Raw genomic sequence first — 24,162 nt, 5'->3', positions numbered from 1 at the left:
AAAATTACCTGGCTCTAAGAAGCTATATTTTAATGATTATGTTTGCAAAATAGGTCCCAAACTAACACTGAACTACACTCAGGAAACAAAAGCAATCTGCTGTTGAGGTATACATCCGATATCCTGAGCATATAGAAACATCTCCGCTGTAAGAGCAGAAGAGATCCTGACGGTTACAAACCAGTGCTCCCTGTAGCCTCCAGAAAGCTGCTCTGAAAAGATTCGGCCTTCCTTTTGCTCTCTAATAAACTGAGAAATCTGTGAGGGGATGGTTCAATAAAACTCTTCTTTTCACTGCCATCTCAAGGTCCTTGTACCAAAGCAACAGCCGTGATCAGCACTGATGATCTTAATGGTATAATTAGCTTACCTGGTGCATATATAAATGAGACTTCAGGAAACCAACTTCAGTTTCAGGTAAGTGCTGCATGTATCAATAAAAACAGTGCCACCTTGTACTACTTTCTTTCTAGTTTTTTTTTTTTTACAAACTCTGTTTAACAGAAGATGTATTTTGTTCCCAGATAAAGTACATGTTCCGATGCAACCTGCTGCACTTGAAATTACAGATCAATTTCTGCACTTGAAAATGGAAGGAACGGAGATTTCAGCAAAACGGGGACACGAACAAGCTATACAAAGCTGTAGTGCATTATCTTTGTTTCTTTTGTGCCATTTGCACTTATTTATACCATATAAAAATAACAGACGGTGGGCACGAAACCTGCGGAAGAGCACAGAAATCGCTGCAGCAGGCTTCTCCCTGCCAGTTGTCCCCAGTGCCCGGCTGTGACGGGTGCTGGGACCACAGCCCCAGGCCCTGCTGGAGCACCGGCACCACCGGGATGCCTGAGGCTCCCGTGAGATTACTTCTGTACCCAGGAAAATGTATATGTGAGTTCAGCAGAAATCGCCTGCTTATTTCACCTTGTATGCTTGTCCATAATCACATTCGTTTTTAATAATTATGTAATAAAATCATTGAAGTATGCATGAGTATTGAGTAACTGGGACTAAACTTTTCTGTCCCTCCCCTGCTCCTCATGACTGAAGGTGGCAGGGCCTGGAAATTGTGTAAAACACTCGACAGAAAACACACACGGACATACGTGATATAAAACACATGTGGACGTTCAGTTAATTGCCCAGATCTCCAGGACAAACAAAAGCTCTTAGAGTAAAACTTGGTCCTGATTTTCTTATGGACATCAGGTGCGTGACAGACCAGATGTTTTTGATGGATAAAAAATCTTATTCTTATTAAATAATTTACTATATATACATATAATAGTATTGCACACTAAATAATGCTAATGTTATATTTACAGCAACAAGATCATGTCAGGAAAAGACACTTTGAACTAATGAAACTCATATGAAACCGTATGGCCTGAGCACGATTTTCCTTAAGATTTCTGTTCCTATATAATCTGTTAATAGGCACAACCTCTACATATTTTGTTGTGCTAAAGTATACTGTATTGGATATGCAAAATACAATAGAGAGTATAGTTAAAACATAATATGGTTTAGAAATTGGATCGCTCAGTAAGCAATTCCTGCCTCTACAGTTAATTTCATTTTCCCCATTCGGAGAGAAGGGACTAATGAAGCAATTCCACAGCCAAACACACAGCAATATTTCTGTATTTCATCCAGTTTGGGATGGGAAAAACCAAGGCCGCAGCTTTAACAGCTGGACCGCAGGCAGGGAGAGACAGAGGTGAAATTCGGAGCTCCCTCACCTCAGAGCTGTCCCCGAGGGCGTGACATGGCTGTCCCCAGCCACCAAAGCATCGCAGGCACCCAGCAAAGAGCATTGCAGCTGCACTTCACCACCTTGAAGGGCACATTAGAAGCCCAGCAGCGCTTCCCTCCATGAGGAGGCTGAAGGCGGGGCTTCCCCTCAGACCTTCCCCTGAGGTACCCCACCCCAGGGACCCCTGCCCGCTCCTCAGAAGATGGCTGCTCAGCATTAGGGTCAAACTGGCTGCTAAAGGTAGGCCCAAGGGGACACAGGTGGGGCAGTGGCAGGGCAGTGGCAGGGCAGGATGGGGGAACGTGGCCAAGCCTTGGGGGGACTGGTGCCGGGTGGGGAAGGTGAAGGGTGCAGCAATGGCAGAGTAGAAATGGAGAGCTGATGCTGTGGAAGGTAGGTATGTTTTTGGTGATGATGTGGACCCACTGGGCAATAAAGCTAGGAGAAAGGGTAGTGGGATGGTAAAGGAAAACAGGGATGTGAGCAAGAATGGGCCTGGAGGGCTTCGGGGTGAGTGGATAGGGGGCCTCCCATGCTTCTCCATAGCTTACCTGCGGCTTTCCTCCCCATGGTTTGAGGTTTAGGGGAAGAAATTCAGGCTTATGTCTGAGGAAGAGGATGACAGATAGATACATTAACAGAAAGAATGGCCACGAAGTGTAAGGGCACAAACTGTGCGCAAAATGAAGGGGGAGAGCAGCATAATGAGCAGCTGCGTGGAGAGGGTTTGGGCCTGGAGCGAGAGGATGAGCCACCGCTGTGAGCAATTTGTCCATCCGCGCCCAGGTACCTGGATCCTGTGCTAAACAGGTTGGTGATAGAGCTGCTTAGGGTGAAATAATTCCAGCAAGTGGCTGTGTGCTATGAATGCTCGCTGAAGGGTGTGGGTGGGAGTAGGACAAACAGGCAACATGGTGAGACTAAACACGTACTTGTGCAACTATGTGTGAACTAGATACTGTTGTTGTTTTCCAAATATTGATGAGGAGCTACTAAAAACATCGCAGTCAGTCACATCTTTTTGTCTGTTTTGTTTCTTACATTGAGCAAAGAATAGACATTGAGTAAATACCAGCTGTTAAACAAAAAAGAAACCCACGCAAACTCCTAACCTCATGTGCACCTTGACTTCCCGCTATCATCTTCTTCCAAGCAGCTTTATACTCCTAAAAGGCAGGGCTCACTGAAATACTTGTGATTTCTCCATTGGATATTACTGACTTTAAAAATGCCTACATTCAGCCATGGTCTAGTCAGTATGTGTCTGTCTGCTCATATGTAAAGTACCAATAACTCCATAATTATCTAATGTCCTAAGAGAATGCAATGCAATAAAAATCCACATCACATTTTAAATTCAGCGTTTGTTGTAAATTTGTGTGTATATAATTTTCTAGAAAATGATGAGGTATATTCAAGTTAAAATTATATTATTTTTAGCTGTTGAGGAAAGCACTAGTCCATTATTTTCCCTTCCTTTTCTAGTTTCTTACAATCTATATACACTGCAGTTAGGCTTTTGTGATAAATAGCTCTGCAGAGAGTAAAAGCTTGCTCATTTTCTTTGATTTCATCAGCAATCACCTCACAGTTATTCAGGCTGCAGGTGCAGAAACGTGGAGCTGGTTCCCCTTGAGCTGCGTGGGTGCGAAAGCGGCGGAGCTGTACTTGCTGCAGTGCTGCGATACCCGGCTTTCGTGACTTAGGTCAGTGCTCGCTGCGGGATCTCTGCCTTCGCAGCCCGCCACGTTTCTGATTCTTCTGTGCTCTCTGCAGCTTAATATGCGTGTGTTTGTGTAACTAATGAGTTTTTGCTTCATTTATGTTACCAGAACTCTCAATTACTTTGGGTAATTGAAAGGTGATTGGTTTTGGTGTTCTGGCAACTTGGTGTGATTTTGGAACAGATTTTACAGTCATGGAAAACTAACGACAGTTCTTGTAAATGTATGAACTATTGTAGGTTTGAGGAAATTGAGCTAGAACCTATGTCAGAAGCAGGTCAGCAGTTGTTTCAACCTGTATTTCAGTTTCATTGTTTAGCTCAGATTAATTTTAATCACATTCAGTCGATGTACATTATCAGTTTTGCTTCACAGATAGGTTCTTGCTTCCAAGACAGTATTTTTTTTTTCCTTAAAAAGAAATTAAATGTATGTTGAACATCAGAATTTAGGAAATAGTCATGTAGAAAAACAAGTATTTTTAAAAACTGTTTTGGGAATAATAGTCAGACATGAATCTCATTTTAACTGTAACAAGTAGTGTAAATGTTCCAGGACTGACTCATACTTTGTACGTGTGCCAAGAATGACGTGAGTAAATACATCCCAACGCCAACTCATTTTCAGTAGACTATTGTTTACTGGCATTTGATATATTATGGCAGAATTTGTCACAACTCTTCAGATAAGGTTCAGTCAGAAGGCCAGTTATGTTTGTTATTTTTCATTTTTTTCATTAGCTTTTTTCAGACTGTCTCATTCAGGTTTGTTTACAAACTGGAACACTTGACATGAAATAAAATAGTGCCACAAAATTTCAGGAGAAAGTGCTTATTATAGGTATCCACTTAAAGTGTATAGGTTTTAATATTTTCCAGCCTCAGTGGTGGTGAGATTTTTGAAGCTCTGAATACCAAAAAAAGGTTGAATGTAAGTCCTATTCATATTTAAGATCCAGAATGTAATTCAGGAGCACTTGTACTACTGTTCTTACATGTATTTGGCTTCCAGGAGCTAATTCTGGGGTGGGATTTAAAACAAGGTCTGGGTAAGATGTCAGGCTACTGCACCACAGAGACTTTTGGAGAAAAATGAAGTTGTCTATTTTTTGTTCTGGTCATCACATGGAATTAAAATCAAAGCAACACACCTGAATGTTTCAATGTTAGTTAGACACAGTTTCTAAAGGACTTCAGTTACAGATTCAACATTCCTAGCATGTTATAGGTAACAAAATGCTCCAGTAATTTTTTTTGAATTGTATGATATCACTAACAAGCATTTGATAACAAAGCAAAATCAAGTCCCTTATGATTCAGGATTGTAATTTTTTTTTTTCTGCATGTTTAATTTGAAAATAGGCAGTGTTTTTATTTTAAGCAATCATTAATCGTAAAAAAAAAATAAAGGCAACAAAATTTCAATGTGAAAAAAGAATGTTCGAGTATTATATAAAATTATTTAAAATTTCTGGTTTTTTTTCACAAGAGAACGAGATGGTAAATCCTACTGAGCCCTGCAAACCATGATGTCAGTTTCTGACTCCCACAGTTACTACAGCAGGTTTTCAGATCTCCGGGCACCAGACAAGGAGCTCTTCTTTGAATCTCAGTCGAGAGAGCTTTACAGCAGAGATGTGCCTTGAAGCTGGAACATTTATTCATGGATCAATGGGTGGCATTGCTTGAGAGAAGCTAGCAGCCTTGCAGTCTTATTCCTGTCAGTATGTTTTGATGTTAGACTGGAGGAGATTTGTCTAACACTTGAAAGCAGTCTTGGGATGGGGAAAAAAAAAAAAAAGAGAGAGAAAGGAGATCAAACAAAGGCCTGATTATATATTGTTTAAATAGGAGCTTCCAGGGCATAAATTAGTCAATTTTTAAATATTAATCTTATACCAGTTACTTCTCTTTGTAAGTAAAAAGATGATACTTCCGTAAGTAAACAAACACACAACGGTCAAACTGAGTTAAGGTGGAGAGGCCTGCTAGGCTAGCTATTAATCTGATATCCATGTGGGTTACAAAAGGGGCTGGTTTACCAAATGCCTTGGGTTTCAAAGGGACATTGGCCCCGTTTACAGGGCCTGTTAGACCTCCGAGTGTTCCTTTTTGGAGGGACAATGTTATCTGGATGTCATTTGTTGTTGTTGTATTGCTATGGAAAGAGGAATATGGAAATCGAGTGTGAGCACTTTTATAGGAAAGTAACCCACTTCAAGGGCTTGTACCATCAGAAATGGTTCCAGCATAAAATCATGCTCTTAGCTGAAATTGGTACATTAAAGCAAAAGCTGTGCCTTTATCAGAGCCCGTGTCAGCAGTCTTGCCAAGATTTATTTTGGGATATTTTTTTTTTTAATTGGAGAGAGTGTATAATATTTAGCTGGTCAGATTTTGTTTGTAAATATTCACTGATATTTGGTCTAAATGAGTGTTAAATAGGATTAAATATTGCCCAGAATGTACTTCCAGATTTTGCTGTGGTAAAAATCTTCCAAATGTAACATAAGGCAGTACTCTTACTGAATCCCTAACCATGCTGCTCAAACAGCTCTTACAAAATCATTCTTAATGGAGTACAAACTCTAAAACTAAGCCAGGCAAATTTAACATTTTAAAATGCTATAAAGAGTGTTGTTAACTCTATCTACTTCTGATTATTTTAGCTTTGAATGTACATTTTTTTTTCTGAGAGCAGTGTTGGCATCTTCTTTTAGTTATTTAATTTGTTTATTTTTTTAGCATTCAGAAAGGAGTCAGTGTATTGCAAATAAATGAAAAGTCTGTACTGAAAACTGCAGCATAGTGAACACAAATGCGGAATAACTTCAGATAAACAGGCAGCCAGCAAAGTTAACTGACCCACAACAGCTAAATTGGTTCTGTTCTTCTACTGGGTGTTCTGTTTTTAAGCTCTCTCATTGTATTTCTAGGCTACAATGAGGACATCAGTGCAACAGTTTCCACAAATACATTAACTATGAATGTACAGAGGTAGGGAATTAAGACTGCAGCCTTGATTTCTTTAGTCCTGAAGTACGGTTCTCTACCACCTGGAGTAAAGGAAAGCTTCCTTATCCTACAGTGGTAGAACTTTTCTGTCTTCCCTATGGGTTGATCCCCTGGGAGCAGTTTCAGTTCTTATACTCAGAAAGCCATTGCATTGCTCCTTGGCCACTCTTCGTCTCAGCTCTGAGGGATGACAACCAGCACAGGGAGACCTAGGAGTAATGTTGTTCCAGTCTTACCTCTGTAAAAAAACAACTGTATGTAGTCTCTCATGTGGAATGAAAACCTGCTTCAAACAACATGTTGGTACCACGTTTCTCTTTCTTATTTGCTTGGCATGCTATGCTTACATTTTGCAGTTGTATTTAACGGTACAAAAAGCAACTTATTCAGAGGTTCAATGAATGCTAAGACTCAAATTTAGGTTTGGAAGCTTGAAACTTATTAAGTACCAAATGCATACAGTGATTAGCATTCGGTTATTAACACTTTGTAAAACTTCCTACTTTTATAGAGTAAGCGGTTACGTCCAATTTATTCCTTCACAGTGAAAAAGGGTCACCACCTTGGCTCAGAAATCAAATACATAGAGCTGAGCAAAACTCCTTCCCAAGTAGCAAACAAAACTGTATTCCTGCTCACTGATTCTTGTGTTATTTTGGAGGGTGGGAAGGAGGGGGAAAATCTGCAATGGTCACAAGCAAAGGGTGATTTACCTGCGTGTAAATACAGGCTTCGTGCTGCTTGATCCGTAGAGCACCAGTCCCAGATGACAGACCAGTTTCAAAACATGAACTGATAGAAACTTCATCAAGTAGGACTCTGAATGACAGCTGCTGACCTATATATTTTCTAAAAGATCTCTAAAACTTGCTCCCAGTTAGTAGATGGTGGTAATGCCTTAATGGCTTTGTGATTCTAAGATTTATTCATGCTCCAGTTTTTTCCTCTGTGTTCGTGCCAGCAGAGTGGCACTAGTATTCTCTGAAGGGGGGGGGTTGATCAACAAAATGTGTATCAACCTAGGTTTGAAGCAGAGCTCTGTTGCAAGACCTTAAACAGGAGAAACTATGTAATCTTTATAGAGTTTTCTGATTTCTCAATAGCTATAAACAAAGTCATCCTGAAATTTAAATTCATTTTTCATGGATTATGGTATTTTCTCTATAAATATATTGAAGTAACAGGGGAAAGGGTTGAGCTTTGAGTAGTTATGCAATTGTTCTATTTGGTATATTTATAGAGATAATTACAGAGACATTCTACGTTAAATGCAACTTTTCTCTATTTTTTTTTCTTTTAGCTTCTTATTTGATAACATTTTCAAGCTATGTTAAATTCTGTGATCTGATTGAGGAGAAACTCAATTTTAAAGTATATTGTAAGACACTTCAAATACATGTTGGCTTGAATCTGAAAGGCTAGAAAGGGGAGTGAGAGATGCTCATTTGAATGCATTTTCTGAATGTGGATTTATCCAGAACACAAAATATGAATACAATTTTATTATATATTTTTTTTACTGAAGTGTGCAGAATATGAAATAGAATGGATCTACCACTCCATGAATTAAAATAATTCCAGCCATTTCTGGCAAAACCATGGAAGACTACTGAGTTTTTTTGAATAAAGCAAAGTACCTGAGTAGTTGTTGAAGGCAAACTAAACAAGTAGTACTTCTGTTTAAATGCTGCAAGTACTATGGGCATAGTAAGATTTTCTTATATTTTAGTTGATAGCTTCACGTATTTTCAGCATTACATGAGTTCTTGAATAATATGTAATCAGTATAAGGCAAAATTAACTGAGCACCCATTGTATATTTTTGACCCCAAAGGAAAAAATATTCCTGAGCTACATCTATTTGCTCCATTTTTTTCTATATACCTACAGTGTACTTTTACCAACATGAACAAGTATTCATCCTGTGTATTACTCATTTCTCCTGCCTATTGATACAGTATTTAGATATTTTTTCAGAGTTTAGATTGTTTGTCAGGGCTGAATGGAGGACTGTGTATTTACTACTGCTGGAAATAACCGTAGATTTCTTTTTCTGATAATAGTTTTAATTCTAGCCATTTGTCAGTGTCTGCTCCCAATTTGGAAGTGTTGCTAGTTAAAAATGTATGTTTAAGATCTCCTGGCTACTTTCGTTTTAGAAGCTGGGGCAGAAACCTTCTTGCTCTATAAATATGAGACTTGTCTTGCAAGTAGACTCATTTACTATACCTCTTCATTTTTTTAAATAAAATTTCAGGATACAAGATTTATTTTGCACATTTTTATATTGGGGCTGATACAGTTGGAGAATTCTGGCCAGATATAATGAATGGATTTAAGAACAAATAGCTTTTTACAAGGCTAATGGGAAGTTATGAGTGAAAATAACAAAATAGTGTAGGGAACCCGGCCATCTTTTAAAAAGCAGAGAAACACAGGGGTCCTGTGTAATTGATTTTTCATGGCTGCATTAAATACCATTTTGGTGCTGACTTACTGCCTGATTGCATGGCCAGCAGACATCTGCAGACAATTTTGGCAAATTCTACTGACATTTATGTCCCATATCTGAGGAATTCTGCTGGACATTAGTTTTAATGCACGCGCCGTAAAGCATTATACTTTGGAGAATTATATGATTGTGTTTATGCAACATTTCCCACCAAAATCGGGAGCGCTATGTATAATTTACCAAGTGCCCCATTAGGTATTATATTACTCTTTTCTGTGCTCGTTCAGACATGGAACTGAGCCTTGATTTGTTTTGAACACTGCAAACTCTCTTTCATGTTCCTGCTGAGCTAGTGACTATTTTTGTTTTTTTAAGAAAAAGCTGACATGAAGTTACCTTTGAGGATGTGGCTAGGAGCATTGCAGATGACGAACGCAGAGGGCTGGTTTTAGATCTCCTTGTTAACAGGAAAATATATTCAGGAAGTGTCAATAATGAGCTTGCTAATAATGTAACGGGAAGCTGATGCGCAGGTTGATGTACCCACTTCTATTAAAAGTTTCAATGTAATTTTTGAAATCCTGTTTAATTATGAAAGATGAAATGCTAATGATAACATCTTCCTATCAGATCTGCTCAAGAAATCTTAGATGGAAGAGAAATGAAGGCTTGACCTTGCTCAGGTGCAGACTTCTGTCTCCATTACGTGATTCTGCCTGATCTCTTTTTTTGAGAGGATAAATTCAGGCAGCTCCCCTCCGAAGGTGTGAAAAGTGTGGTCATTGGTGATCATTGGAACTGCCCAGCTGTACCTGCTCAACTACGAGGATGCTTAGTTAGATTTAGACCAGGGTATGCAGGGACTTGGAGTATCAAGTGCTGAATGCTTATGTTATAGCAATTTTCATTTTTAAGTTGGTTTAAGCACAAAGCTAACTTAGGTGCCAAAAAAGCTATTTTGTAAGGCAGTTTAAGAGTTATTTTTTTAAGGTATGCTTTATCAAAATTACCCGTTTCATTTCCAGTACAGTACTACATTGCATACGTGACTATAAGGATAGAACTGTTTAGTTTTAAGGCGATGGTGAATTAATTTTATTTTCAGTGGATACTACATTGAGCTCCTAAACAGGACACCTATGCTACATTTTCTCTGAGCAGAAGCACATAGCTCTTGTGATGTTTAAAAGAAGAAAAGTAGCATGTCTTAGTCTTATATGAGATATTCACTAGAATTTTCCCTTTCAAATGCTTTCAGGAATGTTTTAGAGTCCCAGCTAACAAATAGAGCATTCCAACAAATATTTTGGAAAAACTATGAAAATACCAGTTTAATTTTGGTTGATCAAAACATCAGAGTCAAGTATTTTTACAGCCGGGATGGATTTTGGTCATTTTAATGCAGGGAAACAATACATAATTCTTTGTAATTGTTTTGTATCTCTTCAGTGGTTTTGACTAGCAACTTTTAGAAGTGTTTTTTCAATATATATTCCTTCATATATTTCTGCCACAGTATATGTTATAATGGAAAAAAATGTTCTGTAATGTTTGAGGTGTGAAGGGGGTAACTGTTCTTGACAACTGTGGTTTAGGCATCTGTATGTTACTGCGTATCCTCCATCGGGTAGTATCCTTAAGTAAAATCTAGTCTTAATAAATATAGATCGTGTTGCTGTTCCAAAACCTCCTAAACTTCAAGGTTTCCATTTAAAAACTGTTCCCTGCTGCTTTGTAGTTCAGTGACAGCAAAACATTAATTAACTTTAACTCATCACTGCTAAGTATGGGCTTGTAAGATCTGTTCTTTTGATATATATGATAACGCTTTGATGTTACTGAAACTTCAGTGTTTGCAGGGAAGATATGTTAAATAGCAACTTATCTTTCTAAGTTCCATTGAAAACATCAGTTTTCAGAGCAGAGTGACTGCTGGTTTAATTAGAAATGGAGACTTCATCGCACCCTGAGCTACGTGCCACTTGCATCAGAACGCCCCTTCGAGCTCAGCAAGCGATAGAGCATCCAGCTCTGTGCAGAGGCCTTTTGCTTCTGTGTGTTAGGTTTTGTTTGTCCTGTAAGAAGATGTAAAGAAGAGGTAAGAGTGTACCTTACAGTCACCTGCCGTGGGAGCCTGCGGGTTCATGCCCCAGTTAGTGGAAACAAAGAAGTACACTGTGGCTGAAATATTAAACACTCGGCTACTGCCCTTCTTGGGTATTTCTCACTATCCTTTTAGAGTGTATGACAGAAGTTTTGTTGTAACTTTGGTTTAAAGTTTTGGATGGAGCTTGTTTTGTGTATGTGTGGATGAAAAGGGAATTAAAGCTCTGCCTGGTGGTGCTTATGAAAAGACATCTCAAAATATCTCGCTAGTCTACCACAGTCTTCTAGCTGTATATGTTCTCTCTGGAGTGCCACAGCTTTTTAATGCATTTCATTATTTGGGAAGTCCCTCTGCAGATCTGGAGCCCAATGCTAACTTCACTGTAGTGTGTGCTGAGTATCCTTGTCCACGTACAGCTTCTGCTGAAGCCTTACACTTCTCACTTCGGAGGTTTAGGGAAGCTGAGGGCTGGGGGTTTAAATGTTGCTGTGACATTGGTGCAACCCATCCCCCTGGGGTCACTTCGTAAAACCTTTTCCTACTGTTAGCCACTTGAGGAAAAAATTGAAAATCATTGCCTCAGAATAAACTGTTAATTATATGAAAAGCAAAGCAGTCCGATAAAGAGAACATGAACCCGAGGAGGAAGAATCACTGTGTGGAATGATAAGAGCAAGTACAGACGCAGAAATTCCTTCTTATAGGCCTTGTATCTAGATTTAGAGTTTCGTAGCTGTGACAGGTCAGTTGGTTTCATATCTTCCACTGTTTTGTTTTTAGGGCTCGATCTAATGCTTGTTTTACTCACTGGCAAATCTTCTTTCTGATCTCAGTGGGGCCAAATTCAGGATATAAAGAGATAAAAGATATTATATTTGATCCCAAACAAAACTGCCTGCAAATATTTACTTTGTGTTTTTTTTATTGCATTTTTATCTTGTTCGCAAATACGTACAATTTATTTCTAGCACCAAAGCTAATGAACGTAAGTGACTGAAAAAGAAGATAAAACAGTTAGGCTGTAGGAATATTGAGGCTTTAACTGGAGAGAATTCAGCTTGAGAGAATGTGTGGAACTTTTCCTGCTTTTTGTCTTTCATTTAGACAATTTTGATGCTTTTCATTGAAATTTGTTTTTGTATGTTCACTTGTACAACCTAGATAATTGTAGCACTGCTAGTTCTTCCAGCCTTTTCCTGCATCTTACTCGTGACATAATGGGGACTTTTACTGACAGTATTTCAGGTAGAGATAATGTTATTGATGCTTTAATTAGGCAGCTCACATAGTAAATGATTTTATCACATACTAAACATCAGTCAGCCATGTTTTCACACAATATTAATAGATATTATGTAGTTAAATGGAATAGTTAGTCCCATAATCCAAAACAATAAGTTCAGCTGTTGAACAAAAATAATCTCATTTAGTAACAAAGGTGTTGCCATGTTCCATTTTTCTCAAATTTACTACTTACTGTACTGCATTGATTTTACCATGTACGTAAGTGAATCTCTGCTCAAGAGTAAAGATCGTTATTTTACTGCTCAGTGAACACATAAAATAAGTTTTCTCTTATGATTAGATGAATTAAAATTTAGGTTACATGAATTAAATTCAGATTCATTGAATTCAGAAGGTCCCTGTCTCCCTGATAGCACTGGTAACAAGTGTATGTAGAGTTTGCTGTGAATGAAATCACTGAAATTCTGTGCTAAAAATGCCTCTCTGTCCTCCTTTTCTTTATTCAGGGTTGATTTTAAGCTAGATCTTGTCATTAAGCCTGCTTACAGCATGGCTCCACGCACACTCTTAGAAGCTCAACAGATGGGGCACAGATCCTGCAAGGAGGGCACGGACCCTTCTGCATGCTTCCCCTGATGGAGCAGGGGAGGAAGCTACGTGCAGTCTCACGTTGGAGGAGATGTACCATGAAATGAAATGCTCTGAAAGATGATAACAGCCGTTAAAAATGAAAAAAACAAACAAAAAACCCTTTTTCTTGTTTTGTTCTGTATTTGAGTTGTGGGACTATAAGCAGCTATGTGCAGCTCTGGCTCGTACAGATTCCCAGCTGTTGGGGCAAACGGGTAGCATAGCATAAAGCTATCAGAAAGTCAAGGTAACTGACTCAAATAATAAAATACCTATCAACTTTTGTAAATCCTAAATTTCTTGTGTGGATAGATTGGTATGGTCTGTACTCCTCTCAGAAATGTTTGCCGTAGAGAAGAATTTGCTCTGATCCCATACCACTGTAATGTTTGCTTCTTTTTGCCAACGACGTGAATTGCCTTGCATAGTTCTGCTTGTCAGCTTGATTTCTGCAGAATACCTGCAGCCTTAATTAGAGCACAGTCAACACATTCTAAGAACTCTGAATTCTGTAAAATCTTGTGCTTCATCAGCAAATGAAAATTCAAACCACAGTCTGTTTTTAAAAATCAAGCCACTGTCCTCACCTGGTGGAAAATTCTCTCTGGAAGTGTTGTGGACCTGCATCGCTCTAAGTGATGACTGGATTTACAGTGATCCCTTCTTGATTAAAAAAAGAAAAAGAAAATTAATGGAAACAACAACAAAAACTGTTTTCCTCATTCTAGATTCGTGAAACAATTGTTTATCATTTCAGTGACAGGGAAATGTATTTAAGTGGGAGAAAAAATATTCCTAGGATCATAGAATAATCCAGATTGTATTGGAAAGCAATGATGAGAGTGTTAGTTTTATAATACTAGGCAAATCTTATACACACACATACCCCACGCACTTTAACGCTATGATGTTTTATGAAAAATCATTATTGTTATTTTTCCTTTTTCTACTCTTTCATTTTTTTTTTCTCCAAAAGCAGATGACAGATGGAGTATACTGAGTTGAAGCTGGATTGTCCTGATTCTTTAGCTAACCTTATAAAACATGCTAACCTGGAATCGCATGTACATGGACACAAAAACCCCACAGTCTGTTTGTATGTGAACAGCATAAATACGTTGCTCAGAGTCCAAATAGGTATTCTGGCATTTGAAAATAATCTGAGCTGGTAGTGATGGATAGGGTGGAGTACCCTGGTCCCTCCGATGCTCCCCTTTTCAAGCCAGGGAGCTGCCTTTTGACATTCAGGGCTCCCGCGGGGTTTACCTGACTACCTGACCATGATGTGTGTTTTGCACAGTTCAGAGGCTACTACCCACGGCGAGACTTTATTTATGTAGAATGGCATTGCTGGAAGTGCAGATCACAATCAACAAAAAGATTGCATAGTAAGTCATGGAAGAAAAAGTAAAGGTTCTTGATTGGGTGGAGTAGCATTCAGAAAAATAAAACCAGAACCCCGCAGAACCTCCACAGTGCTAGTGAGAGTACAGCAACTGCTGTGTGGCTCTTATACGCCTGGTAAAATCTCCATCTTTTTTTTTTTTTTTCCCACTCAATATCTTCTAAGGATTTTTTCCTGAGGCTTTCAATAACTGTCTTCTTCTTCTTGCAGGTCTGCAGTGAGTAAAACTGATAACTCCACGTATTATTTAAAAATAGTAATGGTGGTAATGAAATTATAATTATGTGATCAATAAATTATGAAAAGTAGAGCTGATGGACTAAAAGCTAGAGTAAAGGTATTCCAAGATGACTGGTAAGGCTCGTGTGCTACATAAAATCTTGTACCCATTTACGAAGCACTGTGCGTAGTACCTTACTGTATTAAAGCAGAATTTTCCAGAAAGATACATTTGAAAATATTGAAAAACAAAATATCCATCATTTTTCTAGGGCACCTGTTCTTCTGTTTAGTGATGGCTTTTCTGTGTTCTTCTGGGGTTTTTGTTGGTTTGTTTTTTAAAGAACCTAACTTCCATCTTTTTGTCTGGCTTTAAATTTCAACCGGTTTTTCTCTGCAAAATTAAAGCCCTTCAGTTGCTGATATTTCCTTTCTTTGGACACACACCCATAAATTGTAGGTCTATCTCTTCAGTCTTGTTTTTGAGAAGTTAAATAAAGTGAGGAGATCATCTCATGATTGTCCTCTAACTTCTGTACCATCATTGCCTATTTTCTGCATCCTTTCGGATTTTTTTTTAATGTCCTATTGTTATAAGCATCAAATTTAGAGGCAGTACCACTTTACTAGTGGTAAATCTGGAGGTGGAATCACTTCCCTTTCCTGTCATTACACTCTTACGTATTTATCTAAGGCTCACATTATGTCTTTCCCCATAGGACTGTATCCTGGGGCTCGTATTAAGTTACTGGACCATCTCAAGTCTTGTTCAGAGTATCTGATTTGCCTGATGTGTGCCCCCATTCTGCAGCTATGCCCTACAGTCTTCATTCCCCAATGTGTAAAATGTAGTTGGCTGTTTAAAAAATGCACTTCTTTGAAGGGGTCAAACGTATTACATGATCTAGATTGTGCTGTAAATTGCCTGAACTTCATCATTATTTACAGTTGTACTGATCTTCCTGTAGTCTGTCCATCTTATTTGCAGAGTTCTTATATTTAGTGCCAGCTGAGATTTTTAATGAAGGTCAGAATGAAATTGTGATAATTGCACGTCAAAAATGAACCACCTGCCAATGGATGGGAATAATGAAGATATACAAAAACTTGGTTCAAAAGAAGCAATGAAAAAAAAAAAAAAATTGATGATATAATGATGCAAGAAAGGAATTAAATGTGGTTCAGGAATGGCTTGCAAGGTGACAATGAGGCTTTTTACTCTGTTGCAAAAGCAGACAAGGTGTAAATACAGGGTGTTGGAACTGGATAGGAGAGATAGAAGAAATTGCAGAGTTTGTTATGTAGTTAAGAAATCAAAAACCTAAGAAAGAAATAATAAGTGAACTTAGACATCCTTTGGCCTGCTTCTCTGTTAAAGATTAATTTCAATACCACTTCCGTACGTATTTCATGAATTTAAAATACACAGAAAAATATTCTTCAGGGATCAGAGTTTGGATTTTTTTTGTTGTTGTTGTTTGTTTTGTTTCGTTGTTATTGTTGTTGTTTTTTTTCCCAGTGATGTGCACTATTTCCATGCCTTTGTGTAATATAATTTATGTGAGACACTTCTTCCCCCCATTAGCAGAGGCAGACTCTTGGTGACTGCAGCCTCAGCAGCGCTAGGTTTCAGGGGCTTACAGTCACTGGCTTCCTCTTTTGGTAATTGAATATATAGTGTGTAGGTTCAAAGCGTTTAACATAGGATCCAGTTTTATCTATGGCATTTTGTCAATCATTTTTCCGGATATCCTTTCATTTTAAAAAGAAAAAAAAAGAATCTTCCCTGACTCTTGCTAACAGATTGATTATATTCTCCTCATGACCAAATTAGAAAGCTTTCTGCTTTGTTGGTGAGATGCAATCACAGTTAGACAAGATCGTTTCCTAGAGGTGAAGTTTTGCATAATGTCTCAATAGCATTATTACTCTAACAGGAATCCCCTGGCTTTCCTTCGGAAGTTAATTAGAGGCTGTGCAGGGAATGAGTCAGACTGAATTGTGTGGCTGAGAGTGTGTGGTGATTACAGAACCGAAATCATACTAATGGCTTCTCTTAGTCTGCTGGTAAAAGCAATTACTGGGGGGTATTTTTACAATAAATCTGAAGCTGTGTAATGTGATTTTAAGAAATACTTTGTCTAAAATAGCATTAAGAAAACAGCATACACAAAGAAAGGGTTGCCTTCCTGCTCTGCCATGTTCAGCTGCACATGTTTTGGAGACATTGACTTCAGGACCTGCACTTGGGCAAGGTTTAAAAAATCCTTTACATGGGGAGTGGTGAACGTGCCTTCTAATATTAGAGATCACAGAAACCAGTTCAAAAACAGAACTTGCAGTGTCAAAACAGAAGGACACACTTCTTAGAGATTCTGACGTGAAGTTGTGTCCTCCACTATTGAGGTAAGCTTCACATTTTGATTCATGTATTTTGACTCCCATGAAAAAGAGCAAATTCAGGGATAAAGTGAGCCATGAATGAAAAGAAGGATTTTTGTGGTTTCCTTTCTTTCCATCTAAGAAAAGCCAAGCAAAAGAAAGACTTCATAGACTACTGTGTGGCTTTGACTTGCAAAAGTTATCCATAGGAGATGGTGACGGAAAGCTGAATATAGAGGACTTTGTAGCTTTGCTTATGGCATGCAGTGTGTATTGCAGGAAGATGAAGATAATCTTCCTGTGAAGATACCGCTCACGCTACTAATACTTTGAATAATGGTGTGATGGCTTCAGGGTTCTCCGAGATGCTATCAGAGCATTTATTATTCCATTGATACCTGTGTATTTTACTTCCCCATTGTGTGGTGACTTTTCCAATTTGTCAGCTCCTTCCTTTTATATACACATTGCCAGCTGTGGTTCAACAACATGGTGCTTATGACAGCTCAGACACTATGTAGCTTTGAGCACTAAACTTGGGCTGTGCTACAGACAGACAATATTCCTTGTTTCCCAGAGAATGTAGCCCTTGTGCTTAATGACTGATTAAATCTGTATTAGAGGAGAACCAAGATTTAGCCTTCCTGTTTTAAAACTGGAATACCTGATGCAGCACCAGCTGTAACCACTGCCCCCTCGCAGAGGGCTCTGAGGGCACTAATAAGCTTTAATTGCCCTGACCAGCTCACCTGGGGCTTCCACCACGCACCCACTGCCCAAGAGCCCCATGCGGGCCCAGCCTGGGGATTCAGTCCTGCTACGTGGAGGTGTGCTGGATTTGCTACTCTCCAGCCCGGCTCCGCAGATGGGCCTTGGACCTGGGATGGAGATAGGCTGTCCTCTGGCTGGAGCTGCTCTGGATGACGTACGTTGGATGATGTATGTTGGATCTTGTCCCCAGTTCTGTCTCTGGCCCTGGTTCTGTTTCTGCCTGGCCTCCCAGCACCCGTTTCCTGACTCACCTCGTCTGTGGCTGCTGGAGCTCCACTGGGTCTGCACCCAGCCACGAGATCTGTGGTACACATCTGGGGGAGGAAGCAGCTCGAGTTCTGTAGCGCTTGTGCAGTTATGGTTTAAAGGCATGAAGAGTACCGAATGGTATTTCAGACAGGCTGTTCAAAGTCATCACAACATAGCAGAAGAGAAATGAATACAACTGACATCCATGTTTTCTTCCCAGTGCCGTGATTCATATAAACGTCAGTCAAAGAGGAAAAGGGCGCTTTAAGTGCTTTCTCCTTTTTAGAAAAGCGTTGCACTTCAAGGTTTGTCACAGATTCATGTCAGTGGCACACCGCTCCCTCTGAAGTTTAACTTTCCTAGTCCCTGTGCTGTGTGATGTTGCTGCTGTCTAATCTTTCCGTTTCCTTTAAGGAAGGAAGGATCTTAGTGTGGGGATCTCTTACACCTTTCAAAGTGCCACGCACTGCGGTGTGCCTTCGCTTCTGCTGTGGTTGTTCTTGCAGCAAGTGACGCGGTGTGGTTACGCAGCTGAGATCTTTGAAGGAGATGTGTGATATGGAGAACCTGTGTGTTACTGCTTTGGTCTGTCTGTCTCCTTGGTCTTTCTTGGTTCTGTCATTAGGACAGAGAATTTATAATAAGCTCAGCATAGATGGGGGAACTTCTTGACTTGGTTTCAGACTCTCCTTCTTTTCCTCTATCATTTCATGTTCAAACCTTGCAAGCACCTATCTTTTGCTTGGCCAAGAAGGTTCCCAGCTTCCCTCTTCCCCCATTTTCTACACTCTGATAGCACGCTCTCTGCTAGCCACTAATTCAGAAATATCCCTGCACCACTAATGCAGAAATATCCCTGAACCACTAATTCAGAAATTAAGTTGCGTAGCTTAATCCTGAAATTACTTTAGAGATACAAAAACACAAGCAGGTACAAAATAATTGGTGAGTATCTGTTACCCTGAATTAAGTGCTGTGGCAGGAGCTGACAGGTCACGGATGAGCTGTTATTAGATTTTCCTGCTGCCGTCATTTGATCTACTCATTTTTCATCTGCTAACAATAGAGTTGCATTTTGATAACAAGTTTAATTTATCTGCTAATGATTCATTTCACTGCTTGGATATCTACATCCATTTAGAAAGCTTTGGCCTGTGCATGGTGCAGAGAAAAAAAAAGAAAAAAAGAGCATGATTGAGTTTAAGTGCAGTATTCATCACAACTATTTTACAAGTAATTGCCTAATTTGAGCATTATAAGCTCCTCTGTTACACTGTATTTTACATAACATCATTTGTCTTTTGTCTGCTGAGTTGAAAATATAATGTAAAATAACTCTGTCACTAGAGGAGATCAGAGCTATTCTTTACAGGGAGCGTGTCTGGAGCACAGTCTGAAATGGAAGCGGACAATTTATATAATAAATTGCTAGGTGACAATAAGGAACTGTTGCAAGCTGTTATTACACTGAAATAATTCTAAAAAGCCTACCTGAAAACAAAGCAAAACAAACCCAACAAAGCCACCACATAGCTTCAAATGTGAGGCAACTGCTATGTAACCTTTTATCGAAATCAGCCTCAGTATGAGAGGGGTAGGAGATTGCAAATAAGATACAAACATTTAAAAGGTTGAAAAGGCAGTCAACCCTTGTGCTGTTGCAGTGGTTGTGCTGATTGGGGGGGGAGGATATTTAAAATGAAGATCTGTTTGCTTCTTGGACGTCTTTGAAGACCTCCGACTTGGTTTGCTGTTAGATGGTTGGTGCATGCCGCCTACGAATGATTTCGGAAGGTTTTAGAAAAAATGGAAGGATGCAGGATGTGTTTAGTAAAGTGCCTCTTTCCCACAGCTGATGGGAGATTGCTATAAAGATGGTATTTTGGATGAAATCAATATGATGTGGCTGCCATAAAATCGGAGGAGCATTTATGAACATTTCCTTTTTGTCCAGCAGGATGTCTTTGCTGCATGATGGTCTCTGCAAGTAGTGCTTTGCAGGCTTCTCAACACTATAGTCCTTTGCTTTGCTCCTTCCAAAATTCCTCTGGGCATTCTATCTTAATCTTACAGCTCTAAATATCTGCTATTAAATTAATTTGTGTAAAGGGAGGAAAAAAAAAAAACGGGGGGCAAAAAAAAAAAGTTAAATAATCCAGTAGCCAAATCAACAAGTGTTTGTGGGGCGATTGCTTTTTAATGTGATAGACCTGCTGATTTTTACTAAATTTTTAAATCACTTTTCCATAGATTCTAATATTTCTTGTAATGATAGAAGTGTTTTTCATCTAATTATTAACATAAACACTTGGTTAGTTTCCCCAGTTCTTGTTCTTCACACGTTGGAGACTTAGAGATGTTTTTCCTTGCGTGACAGAGCTGCGTGCCTGAGCGAGTGGTTTTGCGCTTACACACCTGCTTCTGTCAATGCCTTTGTGGTATTTATAGTCTTAATTGTTTTGCACAAAGTTTCACAAAGCATTAAAGTTAACTTCAGCATGAGGCAACAGCAGATAATTTTGTGCATGTAACAAACATTGCAAGTTTGCTGGGGAAATGTGATAACTTTGTTACATTTAACAAATCTCTCAGATTGCCAGCGCTCAATTTTCATGTCACGTTATATTAATGCAGTGTAAAAAAGCCTGGTTAACCCAGAATTTCTGCTAGCAGCTTAGACTAGTAGTTGCATATATGCTAAATTCAGTGGCAGGGAATTGAATACTTCCTAAGGCGCTTGAAACTCAACAAAGCAAGGGATAATTCCTATGAAAGCTTGTAGGAGCAGATGCAGCCAGAAAAGAGCACTGTCCCTGTGGGCTACCTCACTACTTCTATGTAACTCCACTTTATTATTTTCGTATGTGTAGGTCTGTCATAAAGGAAAACCTATTGATCAGGAATGCTTGAGATTCTGTCATCGCCTCCTCAGTGCTACTATTTCACCTTTTTTTTCCTCTGAAAGAAGCTTCTTGGATGTAAAGCCAGCAGTTTCTAATCAACCTTGAATTGAATTAGAATTGCAGTGAGTTGAGCAGAAAATGAGAGCACCCCAAAATGCTCATGTAAACTTTGTGAAGTTTTCTTTCTGAAAAGTCCTCACTGAGCACGGCGTAAAGCACCTGGAAGCAGTCCGTGCCGTTTTTGAGTGGTGCTGTGATGCTGTTCTACCGATTTTGAATTTCAAGATCCTCTTTTTGACAAAGAGGATGGAATTTTGCAGCAGTTCAGAAAAATCAATTAGGCGGCGTGGTTCTGTGGCAGCCTGCTCTGTCCCGGGGTGAGCGAGACCCGTTTCTCTGCCAGGATTGTCTTGGGAAAGCAGCTACAGAGAAGCAAAAAAAATGGGGATGTGGACTTGGAGGCTTTGGGGTTTGAGAAAATCCAGTGTGGTATTCCAGGCTTCTAAAACAAAAAGAGAAAATATGAAATATTGAAGAAAACCAGCCTTTAGAGTGTACTGCAAGTTATTTATATTTGTGGTAAAATCTAAGAACCAGGGTCGTGCTTAGCAGCAATAAAGCTTGTCAGTAAGGAGACTTTGACAGATTTACAATAGAAAAGGAGAAATTACCGCATCTTTGACTAATTTTAGTATGAGTAAGTTGAAATGGTGAAAATAGATCTTCCACTGCACTGGAGATTTATATTTGCCTTCCTCGCAGCCCCACCGCATTGCTGTCTGGAAGTCTCTCGGCCACTGGCGTGCTCGGCTCCTTCCCTTCCGTCCTTTCTTTCCCATTACTGATGACTTCCCTCACAGTAGCAGTAATCTGTTAATAGTCCCAGACGGTGTGACCTTTTATATTACTGTATTTCATTCAATTTCCAGTGGTCTCGTTCACAGTCATACAGTTCTTTTCAGACAATATTTCAGTCTCTATTGACAAAGCCTTTTAAGTTTATTGTTAATCTGTTTCGTGAGCATGCCGACTGCCACGACTATGAAAATGAAAGGAGCAGTTTGGACAGAGTGTGAAAGAAGCCAGCTTAAAAAGGCAGCAGAAAGGAAATGTGTGCAGGAAGAAGAGAAACTACGCCACGAGACTCGGGAGGTGCCGTGGTGGAGGAGCTACAAAGAGTTTGGAGGTGGATTCCCAGAGAGACTGGATGCTTTGCAAAAGAGGGAAGGAAGAGTGCTTAAGATCAAAAAAAGAACAGAGTAATTAAAGGATAATGAGAGTAAGAGTGAAAGAAAAAAGGTACTTGTGTGTGTGTGAGATAACTAGACTCTACAAAATGGAACTGGGAGATACAGGTAAATTTGAGAGCTGCCATAAGTTCATGGAATTTATTGTTTTTATTTTATTAACTTGTTAATAAAGCTTCTGAAGGGGATGAATTTTGACCTAGCAAAGCATGCGGATTTCTTGGGGGAGACGACAAGAATGCCACAAACTTGCCGAGCTGAATTAAAGTTGTTTAGGAGGGAATACAGCGGACTGCAAAAAGAGATGGACTGCAAATTGCAATACGTCTGCACCATTACAGTGCTCTCAGCAGCCACTCAGCTGCACATTACTAGGAGCGGTGATAGAAATTGCAGGCTAGGAAATAGCAGGGAGCGCTGACACTGCAGGATGGGAGTAAAATAAACAGGGGAAGGGGAGGCTAAAACCAGAGGTACTGAGATTAAGAAACGGGAGCACAGACAACTGAAACAAGGCAGAGTTGTTCAGGCAGCATTTGCAAAATGAACAAGAGCTGTGTGGGAAAACAAGCAGAGTTAAAGAGCAAGCACCAGAATGTGTGAAGACATGATGCATAGTCGTTGGGTTTGTTGGCATCAAGAATGTGGTGAAGATGTGATAGACCAAGTGGATGTAACTTTCCGTGTCTCATTCACAATACTTGGCTGAATTTATTTTGCTTATGAACACTTGTGAACTGAAATGCATTAGAGGAAAATGTAGCTTGAGCAGCGCTTGTAGCGAATATTGACACGTTTTCAGAAAACAAAGGGCAAAGTGTACGTTACAAGCTTTCCTTTGCTCCGAGACAGCAAAGATTTGGGTGGCTGACGAGGTCCTCTGCCTGCTCCCTTGTACTTCTGGTTAGAGAAAATTCTAATTTTTCCCAGCTAATCAAGCCCTTGCATGAAAACTGTGAAGGGGCATGGTGCCTATTTCTAGTTTTCCCACTGCTCTTCGGTGTGATCTCATGGAAATTGCTTTACATCTCCTTGGTTCGCTTTTCCAACCTGTGAAATGGGGAATTATAATGAGCTGTAAGCTTTGCTACCACGAAGTGCCACAGAAGGATAAGGCGTTATTATTTTAATAATACATATAATATGTGTAATAATAATACTGCACATAACGGGTTTATACATCTGGGCTCTCGGCGGGTTGGTGTGCTGGGCAGGCAGAGCTCACCTTGGAGCACCTCCGGGAAGCATCCTGCAGCTCCACACCAGGGGTTCAGGCTCCCCATCAGCTGAAGCTGATCTCACGCCGTGCTGTCACGGATAGCCGTGTTCTTGTCATTATCCTCACAATCTGCCGTCCTGTAACGGGGTGGAAAAAAAATATTTTCATTCCCAGCAGTGAGCTGTTGCAAGTCGGTGCCCAGCTCCACAGGTGTGGGCGCGGATGCAAGAGCTGGGGCCCAGAGCGCCTGTCGGAGGAAGGTGCCTGGCACGGGGGAAGTGCCTTCCACTCGAGGAGCTGAGTTGTCCTGCTCTCTCGAGGTGAATTTGAACTCTCCCAATGCTTTTCAACTGTTGGACAGGCTTCAAAGAAGAGAGTTGTTGTTTCTGCTGGCTTTAACAAGATTAACAAAAGAGCTGTACCTGAAGTTTGGTCAGAATTGTCTTGAAGAAGTTCTGAAGTATTGGGAATACTTTGATTATTATTAAACAATGGATAGAAACAGTTTTCTGAGAAGCTACGTTAGTTAGGTTGCTGGAAGTTCACATGGTGTATACACAGTCATTGTAAGCTTCAACATAAGAAATGGGATCGTTAATAAGGGGTGAGCTCTGAATTCTGGCAGTGAACAGCTTGGTTCATCATGCATTTTTTAAACTAAAATTCTAATATGTTCTCTAAAATAAACTGATGTGTTCTCAAACAGAATTGTACTTCAGTCTGAAAAAACTCCCCATAGCACGCTTAAATGTCTCCATGTAGGAGCAATTGGTGGTTTAGTGTAGCTTTGGAACATGTGCTTGGCCACAGGAGCCGATATTAAATCCCCCAAACTC

The 24,162-nt window shown here is 39.7% G+C and overlaps 1 protein-coding gene and 2 long non-coding RNA genes across 4 annotated transcripts in view; 2 read left to right on the top strand and 1 right to left on the bottom strand.

Moving 5' to 3' along the window:
• LOC106042973 (uncharacterized) overlaps window positions 1-1,875 on the bottom strand; it is a 43,331-nt gene extending 41,456 nt beyond the window's left edge. For both annotated transcript variants that reach the window (XR_007168055.2, XR_007168057.2), the window contains exon 1: window positions 1,746-1,875. This is a non-coding gene — a long non-coding RNA (uncharacterized lncRNA). The remainder of the gene's footprint in view (window positions 1-1,745) is intronic.
• Window positions 1-24,162, top strand: part of LOC106042970 (connector enhancer of kinase suppressor of ras 2-like) — a 182,855-nt gene that overhangs the window by 23,503 nt on the left and 135,190 nt on the right. The window lies entirely within an intron of this gene.
• On the top strand, window positions 1,885-23,490 carry LOC125184292 (uncharacterized). The gene is made up of 3 exons (XR_007168075.2): window positions 1,885-1,999; window positions 3,337-3,465; window positions 20,828-23,490. It is a non-coding gene; the product is annotated as an uncharacterized lncRNA (long non-coding RNA).

This window comes from Anser cygnoides, chromosome 13 (genome assembly GCF_040182565.1).
Source record: "Anser cygnoides isolate HZ-2024a breed goose chromosome 13, Taihu_goose_T2T_genome, whole genome shotgun sequence".
NCBI classification, from domain to species: domain Eukaryota; kingdom Metazoa; phylum Chordata; class Aves; order Anseriformes; family Anatidae; genus Anser; species Anser cygnoides.
The sequence above is the reverse complement of the archived record's forward strand: the minus strand, read 5'-3'. Positions and strand labels throughout refer to the sequence as shown.